This window comes from Panthera pardus, unplaced genomic scaffold (assembly GCF_024362965.1).
Source record: "Panthera pardus isolate Hobbes unplaced genomic scaffold, ASM2436296v1 HiC_scaffold_6, whole genome shotgun sequence".
NCBI classification, from domain to species: Eukaryota; Metazoa; Chordata; class Mammalia; order Carnivora; family Felidae; genus Panthera; species Panthera pardus.
Window position 1 is genome coordinate 135,350,385 of NW_026526991.1, and position 11,468 is coordinate 135,361,852.

Consider the following 11,468-nt stretch of genomic DNA (forward strand, 5'->3'; position numbering starts at 1 on the left):
AGTAAATTCCAGAGTTCTAATCTAGAGCAATGTGATTATAGCTAACAGTACTGCCTTGTATACTTGAAATCTGCCAAAAGAATAGATCTTAAGTGTTTTCATTACACACGCGCACACACACAGAAAGGTAAGCATGTGAGGAAATGTATATGTTAATTATCTTGTGGGAAAAATTTCACAATGTATACATATATCAAAACATCAAGTTGTACAGTTTACATATTTAAGTCTTGTCAATTAGGCACTTAAGTATACTGGGGAAAAATTAAAGAAATTTAAAAATTTTAATTTTAAAAAAGAACCTCAGGGCACCTAGGTGGCCTAGTCGGTTAAGCGTCCGACTTCGGCTCAGGTCATGATCTCGCGGTCCATTAGTTCAAACCCCAAGTCGTGCTCTGTGCTGACAGCTCAGAGACTGGAGCCTGCCTCAGATTCTATGTCTCCTGTCTCTCTGCCCCTCACCCGCTCACTCTCTGTCTCTGTCTCCGTCTCTCTCTCTCTCAAAAATAAACATTTAAAAAATAATAAAGTAATTTTAAAAAGAACCTCCAACATAAACACAAGGAGGTTAATAATCTCTCTATATTAAGCTGGCCTTACACATGCTTTGCATGGCTGTTTATTTCGTGTGAGCTTCTATTTAATGAATGAGGGAGCGTGTGCGTCTCCTCAGCCCTTTGCACGGATACCTATCAGCGTCAGTGCCAGAAAAATGGATTCAGTTTTTACAGAAGGAAGATGGTAAGAGAAAAAAATGCATTGACCAGAAGATAGAGTGACAGAGTAGCTGAGCCAGAATCACAGTTCAAGCACTTGGCCCCCTGTCCCTTGGCCTTCCCGTCCCCGTGTCTGGGTGGAGGCCCTGTGGTTCTGGTGAACTGTTTGCAAAGAGCTCTCCGCAGTTCCTTGGTGAGAAGGCCACCTGCATGCAGAGAACACAGACATCTATCTCGGCCCCAGAAGAGGCCCCCACTTGCACTGTGGGGACAAGGAGATGAGCAAGTACTCATTTCTTCCGTCAGACCAAAGCTGATGGGTCCCTTGGCTGCACCCAGGTGGGTCTGCCCGGGCTGACCAATCAGCCCGACAGGCCCTCCAACTAGTTCTCGGGATTTTAGTGCATTTGTGATGTTGATTTTTAGAATGAACTTGACACCAGCTTTATTTTTGGTCAATGCAATTCTCCTGGCCTTTTCAGAAGAACTGAGGTTCCTTCCGATGCAGGAAAGTAAGAAGACCTCTAATCTCACGCTCACAAACTCCTGGTCTTTGGGTCACAAGCCCACCATTTCTTTCAAAGTAAGCTCTCCTTTTTCCGGACATCGTCGCCTTATATCACTGTAAATCTTACACACATTCCCTCCAGATGTGTGTGGGAACTCTGAGAATAAATCCGTATCCGCTTTGCCTTCTTTGTTCACCTCATGTCACAGCTTCTGTGACAAAAGCACATTGGAGACATTTATATATGCTTATATAGTCTATTTATAGCAGCGGGTGACGGTCTGATTTTTGAAAATGGGATGAAAGCGTTCTGTTAATTTAATACAGATTCTGATTTCTAGAGATCAAACTTCTGGCCTTGATCACCGAGTCTCACTCTCCCCTTGGATCATCTATCATCTTCCCAGAAAGGGGGCACGAAGGGAGACGGCTATGGCCTCCTAATACAGAGGTACCTCATTACATTTCAGAACTGGAGGGTGCTTGGCCATCCAACCCCCTCCATCTGCATTTAAGGAAACAAAAACTTCCAGCTGACAGGGGGCATCCATAAAGTCACGGCGGGAGGGGGACGGACGGTAGACGCCATTCCTAAACTTCTTTTGGGTCTTTACGACCCAATCCATTGCTTCCTCAACAGTGGTGTGGAAGATAAAGATTACAAAGTTTCCACACCACAGCTTTCGCTTAGAGAAGGGAAGCTGGGTGAAGAAACAATATTGATTAAGCATCTTACGTATCAGGAAGAGAGTAGATCCACACAACCCCATGAGTCACGTATTACACACCCATTTCACTGCCCCATTTTACAACCAATTAGCCAAGGCAGAATTTGGACCCAGGTCTCTCTAATTTCGAAGCTCCAACTTTTATTCTGACAACATGCTTTTCCTAATTCTCTCCATTTTCAAACTAAACTGTAGTCAGAACCAGCTGTTTTTTCCATGTGGGGGCCATTCCCTCCACGTTACGCCACACCATTCCTTTTTTGAACCTACATCCCACCTTGTTGGCACGGAAAAGCCACTGTCACTGCCCTCAGGGGACTTATAGTCCAGGAAGCTCTCTCTCTCCAGCACCTTCCTTTATTTTTCATCACTGCCCAGTAACAAAAGCAGGGGTGGGCAGGTGAGTGTGTAGGGCTGCAGTGTTACTCTCGATCCTCCCTCCGAGCTTCCTGACCCATGATCTTGACAAGTCGGTCTATTTACAGAGGATGGGGCTGTGAGAAAAAATCCGGACCGCCATGCCTTCCCTCCCTTCCAAGACCAAAGGATGAGACGAGAGCCCTCACAGGCTACTGGTACTTGGGCTGGAAAGGCTGCCTAGGCAAGGCTGCCCTGAGTGTAGGTTATTACCCATGGAGTATGACCCTGAAATCCCTCCTTACGGTACAAAACACTCCTATCAAAAATAAGGTCCCATGGACTGATGCCTGGTTACAGTTGCTAAGAACTTGGAAGGAACCAGCCTGTCTTCTTCTGTGACCAGAAACATCTGATAACCCATGATCACTGAAAGGGAGGAAGAAGGCATAAAAGAGGCAAGGGGGGGGGGGAGACCTTTTCAGACATCACAATTTTGCAGATCTTTAAAAGTACTAGATCTTCCGGCTTTCATGAAGTATTTTCACCCATAGCAGTGTGTGGAAAGAAGAGACAGACATCCACCCTTTTCTTTCTCCTATGGAAACTGGAGGCAAAACAGAATACCACGGACTGGCCGTCCTTTTCCTTTGTGTACTTCTAGCTTGGAATGTGTGGAGAAAACCCTTACCAGCGCTAGGTTAACAACAGAGCCCTAGGACCAAAGAAGGGGGCAGGAAATGCTGTCTTAGGAAACTGGTACCTCCAAATACCTGACCTCAAAGTTAGACTTCCACAGGAAGCTTGTCATGAGGCTCCAGGCATCATAATGATATCCACGGGTTATGGCAACTCCTGCCATAATACCCATAGGCTTCCCTTCCAATGGGGCCATGGGGAATGACAGCAAATTATTACTTGTTGGATTAATAAGTATAACATCCTACACCCCATCACCCTAAATGAGTGCTTGGCATCATTTCACTCATTCATTCATTCACTCATTCATTCAGAAAACCTGGAGCACATTCTCAGTTTTGGAGCTCAGTCCCACAGCGTTCACTGGGTGCTGAACATAGGCCAAACATGATGCTAGATACGAGGGAATGAATCACCAAGGATGACTCACAATTTATACCTTCATGGAGTGTGCAACAAACATACCATTTACATCATAACAAATATAAAGTATGAAACACAGGGTGTGCTGCAGGTGCACATGCGGGGGAGTAAATGAAATAGTGGGTCAAGGGAGGCCTTCCTGGAGAAGAGACATGTGAATGATGCAAAAAGGGAAGAAAGTTCCAAAGACTCGAAGGTGAGGGAGAATGTGGTGGGTGTGGGGAACTGAAGAACGTCCAGAAAATCTGAAGTGAAGAGGAAGGAGGCATTAGGCAAGCCTGCCAACGTGTCACAGCCCAGGAGGCTGAACTTGATCCTACAGAAAACAGGAAGTATGCAGCAGGAAACCAACACGATCAGATTTCAAGTTGGGGAAGGTGGAGCTGGGAGAGGTCCTGAGAAGACGGCAAAGGGTGCTCTCTGGGTGCCTGGTATTGTGCCTCACCAAATTCTCCAGTATAATTATTTTATTTCACTATTATCTGTGGCTTAAAATTATGGTAATGAAGTTCACGATCGAAGTCAAGCTAATACTAAAAACTTATTCAAAAAGCATTTGCCTACTCTAAAAAAAGAAAGATCTCTAAGACTGATAGGGAGCGCTTTCTAGGAAACAACATCATGGTTGGGGCACCAACCACCTCCTCTGCAGCAGAAAACCCGCATACAACTTTTGATTCCCCAGAAATTTCACAACAGCCTACTGTTGACTGGAAGCCCTACCAATGACATTAACAGTTGATTAACACATACTTTGTATGTATTATATACTGTATTCTTATAATAAAGTAAGCTAGAGAAAAGGGAATGTTATTAAGAAAATCATAAGGTAGAAAAAATACATTTACAGCATGTACTGTAAAAAATCTGCATATATGTGGAGCTGTGCAGTTCAAACCAGTGTTGTCCAAGGGTCAACTGTGTATCCTATGCAGTATTTTTTTTTTAAATAAAGGGAAAAGCTTTACACGTTTGCTTATCGTTGCAGGAAGGACCACAGGAAGGATAAGCCAGGGTGACAGAAGATATTTGGGAGAGAGTGGCATTCTCTGAGAACACTTCTTGTATAGTTTTGAGTTTGGAAAGTATGCTGATATTCTACATATTCAAAAACAAAATCAGAGTAGAGAAAAATAGGAAGGGGGATAAAGATCTCTGTCAGCCGACTAAAACAAATCAATCCAGTTGTATTGCAAATGAACAACATAACCTTGGTAAGGAGAAGAAAAAACAGGGGGAAAGAAAGAAAACTAATCCCAGTAACTCATGAACACAGTCTTTAAACAAATACCCTGAGTCCAGGAAGAGTGGATGGAAGAATTGCAAACAAGTCCTGAACTCCTTTCCAAAATTTTGTTTTAACTATAGTAGTATCAGCAAAGCAATTGTGACAGTGCTTTGGATGTGATACAGGGTTGAACAAATGATTGAATGTGTTGATGTTGGAAGCCAAGGTTATCACTGTGGAAGAAGGGACATGCAGGAGCGAGGAGAAAGAACCTGGGAGGTAATCTGGAATTGCAGGAATCGGTATGGGCTCACGATTTCTAACCTATGTACACGTTTGGGTATAAGCACATTTCTGTGCTGATATATCTACATGTGTGCATATATATGTGTGTGTGCGTATGTCTGTGTATACGCACATATACATGAGTATGTCTCTCATGTGCATATATTCCCAACTCTTTCTGCTGAAAAGGCCAAGGACGCTCCACTGGCAATGAGCACCTCGTCTTAGTCTGCAATACTATTCCTCATTAGAGGAACCAGAATCCCTTATAGAAATGGCTTATTCAAGGGCTGGTGTGACACGAGCCAAGACATCTTGTCATACCACAAAGTAATGAAATGCTCAAAAAAATGATGGCAGCATGTCAAAAGGCACCAGATGGAAGGGGCTATCAATAATCACATCAGGGACATTTTGAGCATCAAAATAATTCAGTATAGTAATGAATTCTAAATCACTGAACACAAGGAACCTGTGAGTCTGTACCAATAATAAATAGGTAAATAAGTGAGAAAGAATGGAGTCTGCCTCCAGTAGAAAGCTGGGGGTGAATGGTAAATATGGAGATATTGGTAGAACTGGAAAGTCATTTGGAGTAGGCAGGAATCATCTATGGATGTTAAATCTAGGGGGAAATTGTAATGAGGAGAATATTTACACTGCCTTAAAATGTCTTTCCATGAAGACACTTCCTTAGCAAGGAAAGTAAAAAAAAAAAAAAAAACAGTGATTAAGTGGTATAGAAACTAGGCAATACATCAACCAGGTAACCAAGGGTAACATCACCAACGAGGGACAGGATATTGTGATTCTCCAGACCATCTACGCTAAGAAGGACACATCACCTATGTGATATCCCAGCCATGAATGCCTAACCTCAATATAATCCTGAGGAGAAAACATCAGTTGAGTACAAGATGTGAAATGTTCTATTTAAAAAATAAAAAGAAGAGTTGAGAAAGAGAGGAGAATATTGTTCAAAAAGAGTCAATGTCATAAAAGGTGAAGGAACTCTGGAAATGTTCATATTAAAGGAGGCTAATGACTCATGACATGCCTGCCTCCAGCCTGGATCCCACACTGCAGAGAAAATACACCAATACTGCATCGGTTGGCAAATTGGAACATGGAAGGTATATTAGCTAAAATATTGTATCACTGTAAATTTTTAGAGCTTATCAGTGAACTAGAATTTCATAAGAGATTATCTTCATTCTTAGAAAATATACACTGAGGTATTCACAGATAAAGAGCCATAATGTATGTCACTTACTTTCAAATGGCTTGGAAAAAATACTGTGAGAACAAATAATAAAGCAGAGGGGACAAAAAAGTTTAATAAATAGGCGAATTCAGTAATGGGTGTTTGGGTATTCTTGGCACTATTTTTGTTTTTGCATTTTTTTATAAATTTGAAATTATTTCCATACAAAAAAATTTTTTAATGAAAAGCATCCTGCCTATTATACAGAATCATAGATCATTAGTAATAGTTGCAATGAGTCCTTTTTATTTTGCCCCAAATGCTGCCTTGACATGGTGTAGCCATGGTGTGGTGGAAAGAACACCAGACTTGATGTCAGAAATCATGGTTTTGACTTTGGAAAGGCCATTTAAGGTCTTTATAACATGGTTTGTACATTTATAATGTGCAGATAATGAGACACACTTCAGAAGCAAGGATTTTAAAATTAAAGATACTACATAAAATCTACAGTGTCATACAAACTTCAGGGAAGGTCAGCACAACCCCTCCACCTGAAGTTCAAGGTAGAAACCTTGGACTCATCCTGAAATGTCACCCCCTCTCCCCCTATTTATCAGACCCCAAGTCTTATCTTGTCTGTCTCTCCCCTCTGTCCTCTTCCCTCCACCTCCATTGCTATAAACTTAGGTCCAGTTCTCATCTCCTCCTGGCTGCACCAGAGCAAGAGTGTCCTAAGGGTCTCCCAGCCACAGTAACAACCCCTCTGATGCATCTTCAGGGCAGCTCAAGATCATTCGAACAGGTTAGTGATTGTGTCATTCCTACTTCTACTTCTTAGGTTCCTTTAAAGCAATGATTCAGACCTTTTCTGAATGCAATTTGCCAAAGGGGCTCCCTAAATTCTCTCCATTGAGCCTAAATTAAGAACCCAGGTTTTATGGTTCCTCATTTTCCTTCACATCTGGGTCCTGCCTCCCTCTCCATCCTCATTTTCCTCCTTCCCTCCACCCACTTCCTAATCTCAGCCACTTACAGTCCATGGAACCCTCCTGTTGCTCACTTCTTGGCTCTAAACATCCAGTTGACCATGCCTGGAATAGTGTTGCCACTTCTTGGCTTGGCCAATTCCCAACCATCCTGCAATTTTTCATCCAAAATTGCCTTGTCTGGGAAACATTTCCTGACTCAATCTGGCCAAATTAAGGGCCTTCCTCTATGGTTCCACAGCACCCTTGCACACCTCTCCCCTGGCTCTTCTTATGCTGGACTTTCTGCCACCAGACTGAACTTCTGAGGATGGGACAATGAGCACACCTTCAGCCCTTGGAATCATACCTAGCACATCACAGGTACTCAATAATATGTGGTGAATGCACAAATGAAATATGAAGTAGAGGCAGCATTATTAAGACCTCATTCCTCTTCCTGTTCTCCCAAAAGGCCAACTGCCAATAATCAATGATGACATAAAGACAGGAAGAACAATATAACTAGAATGCTGATATGATCCAAAAAATTCCCTCTTAGCCATTTGGCTCAATATCTTTGCCCTTCAAGCATTTTTGCAGAGCATGGGGAAAATGGCATCAATACTGCAACTCCTAATCCTCTGCACATACTCTAACAAAGATGGTCCCGAAAAGAAAATACATTGTAAATTCAGAAGGATAAGTTGTTGTCTTAAGACCCACTGACCATATTAAAAAGGTCAACATAGGTCTACCCAAGTCAGAATCTCTGCCCTGAAATTCCAAGGCACTTAAAATGTCAATAGACTGTAAATCCAAATACTTGTTTACTCATGGGAACAATTAGCTTTTGTGAAGGAAATCAGCAGCCTGTTCATCCCTCATAAAGATGATCTTGATGGAAATAGTAAAATGGCCAAAGAGTAGGAAACAATAAGTAAACTCGAAAAAAAAAGATAATCATTTGCCTAAATCTATAAAAAAAATTAGAGGCAAAAAGCACACAAGGTTTAAATGTTTTCTTTTAATATAAGGGTAGACACTAGAGGATTAGAAATAGGCTGTTTTACTTACAAACAATTAGAAGGGAAAAATAGAACAAATAAAGTTTAAGGAAACAATTACAAAAAGGAAGAGTAAAAGGGAGAAATAAATTCAAGCATGACAGTAATCATAATATATGCCAATGAGTTAAATCTTTATAATAAAAGATAGAGTCTCAGATTCGTAAGGCAAAAAAGCCTGTCAAATGCTTTTTAAGAGGGGTAGACCCATAACAAATGACAAGAAAGTTTGGAGAAAAAAATAAGAAAAGACATACTAGTCAAATGTAAAAGAAAAGAAAGGTAAAGGAAGGAAGAAAAAAAGGTGGAAACAAATGGAAGGGAAGAAGGAAAGAAACATCAGGTATAGTAATACTGATGCCAGATAAAACAGAATTGAAACAAATACATTCCAGATTGAAGAAAAACAGGAAAATACATGTAAAAATAAAGATTTTAAGACTATAAAAAACAAAACTGATAGAAAAAGAAGAAAGATAAATTCATTGTCAAAATGGAAAGCATTAAAATACCCATGTGTTAGTGATGAAGTTTTGGGGTGATGGGGGTTTGTAGGGTCTGGAGCTGACGGCCAAGAAAGAATTCTTGAAGACGTCTTTGGTGCAAAAAGGTGACTTTATCAAAGCATGGGGACAGGACCCAGGGGCAGGAAGAGCTGCACTGGGGTCCTGCCAGGTAACTCATTACATACCCTCGGGTTGGGAGGGGGTCAGGGAGAGAGTAAGTCTCTAAGGAATTTTAGAAGCAAGGTTTCCAGGACCTTGAGGGGCTAGTGGTTGCTAAATAAGCACCATTTACTACCATTTAATAAAACCTCAGTCCTGAGACCCTTTAGAAGTATATCAGGGCGGGGGGGTGGGGCATAAGCTTGGAAGATGATGGCCAGCACATATCTTGGGGCAGCTGAGATAGAGGAAGTTGACTTACAGGATCCTCGAGGTTGGGGTAATGTTAAGCTAAGGTTCTCTTTTGCTCCCAGCAAAGTGCCATCCTTGAGGCCGCTGAGCTCCTAGAGAGAGGTCACTCTGCAGGTTTCAAGGACTTCTCAATGGGGAATTTAATTTTTCTTTTTTTTTTAACCGTTATTTATTTTTGAGACAGAGAGAGACAGAGCATGAACGGGGGAGGGTCAGAGAGAGGGAGACACAGAATCTGAAACAGGCTCCAGGCTCTGAGCCATCAGCACAGAGCCTGATGTGGGGCTCAAACTCACAGACCGCGAGATCACGACCTGAGCTGAAGTCGGACGCTTAACCGACTAAGCCACCCAGGCGCCCTGAATTTTTCATTTGCCTTAGTTTCCCACATTACCATGGCAAGCACTTAAGCCTCTTGCCTTTGTTCTTGGGGAGCTGGGAGTGTCTGAGGAGCATCACACAGATCCCACCTGGGATGGGGCAGGGGTGCTAGCTTATGCTTTGCCCCTCAGCCTGCCTCATGTTCCTTCATCATTAGTAAACAAGAATAGGTAAAGACAAAGAATATTTCACTAACAGAATTAAGAAGTTTGACCTAATAAATAAAAAGAGAACTTTAAAGTCCATAAACACTGATAATACACTCCTTCCAAGGAAAAATGTACCCTGCCTCACAGAGTTGGTATGAGAATGAAATGAGTTAACATATGGAAAATACTTAGTGTGTGGCACATAGTAAATACTCAATAGGCATACGCCATTGTTGTTCTAAAAACCCGCCACTGAAAGTGTCAACAAATTCTACAAGGAAAAAGGTGAAAAGGCTGTAGCCACTGACCACAATTAGAAAGTAGCAGTAGGAAGATAGCAATAATATTCTATCTACATGAGGAATTTAGAACCGACTTACAAAGACCTCTAGATTAAACAGAAAATCAAAATGAAATTTATAAATTATTTAGAAATGAGTGACAATAAGAATATAGAGGTTAATACCTCTGGGATAGGCCATAAAAGTACTCAAAGAAAAATGTGTAACTTAAGTTTATATATTATAAAACAAAGAAGATAAATAAGGGAAACTCGTGGTTTTATTAAATAAACCAGCAAAAAAAAAAAAAGTCCTTATCTGCTAGAAATACAAACTCAAGTATTCAATTGAAAAATATGACATCTGGGACTTGCTTTAAAATACTCCAGAAGGACAAGTTTAAATGTAGAGGAAAGAAGATGAAACACATTCAGAAGAAACTTGATGTCTGTTGAAACTACGTGATTGATGCCCAGGGATTGTTTTCGTAGCATCTTCTCTGCTTCCGTGTACGTGAAACTTTCCATATTAAAAGTATTTTAGTTTCATGTGTAAAAAAAAAAGTATTTAAAAATGAACCAACCAAAAACAAGTCACAAAAATAACAGCAAAGAAACCTTAAAAATTGGAAAAAAGAAAATTTTAATGATAAAAAACAAAAATTAAGAAAAATTACATAGTATCCTTCATCAGTAAATCCAAAATTTGATTTTTTAAGTAAACAACTATTTGACTACTTGTTAATAATTGAGATGTCATTTATTATAATTACAAAAACAAAAGGCAATTATAGATGTTAAAAATTATAAAAACCTATCATGTGTAATTATATCTCAATAAATTTGGAAATCTGGATGAAATAGATCATTTCCTAGAAAAAAAGCATAAATCATTAAAACTGACTTCAAGAAATGGGTTTCTTAAAAAATCTAATAATCCTGACCAGGTTGGATTTATTTATGTAAGAATGGTTCAATACATAAAACTCAATTTATTATACCATATTAACAGAATGAAGGGGGAAAAACACATGATCATCTCAATAATATAGGACAATCATCTGACAAAATTCAACACGCTTTTATCATAAAAAATACTCAACAAACTACATATAGCAGAAAACTATCTCAAGATATAAAAGCCATATATGAAAAGCCCAAAGCTAATATCATATTCAATAGGAAAAGACTGAAAGCTTTTCCTCTAAGATCAGGAACAAGACAAGGATGCCTGCTTTCACCACTTCTATTCAACATAGTACTAGAAAGCCTAGCCAGAGCAATCAGGCAAGACAAGAAATAAAAGGCATCAAAATTGGAAAAGAAGAAGTAAAATTATCTCTGTTTGCAGATAACGTGATCTTATATGTAGAACTCCCCCACCGAACACACACACACAAACTATTATAACTAATAAATACAAATACAGCAAAATTACAGTATACAAAACGAATACACACAAAATCCACTGCATTTCTATATACTAACAATGAACAATTCAAAAAGGAAATTAAAAAAACAATTCTACTTACAGTAGCATCAAGGAGAATACTTAGGC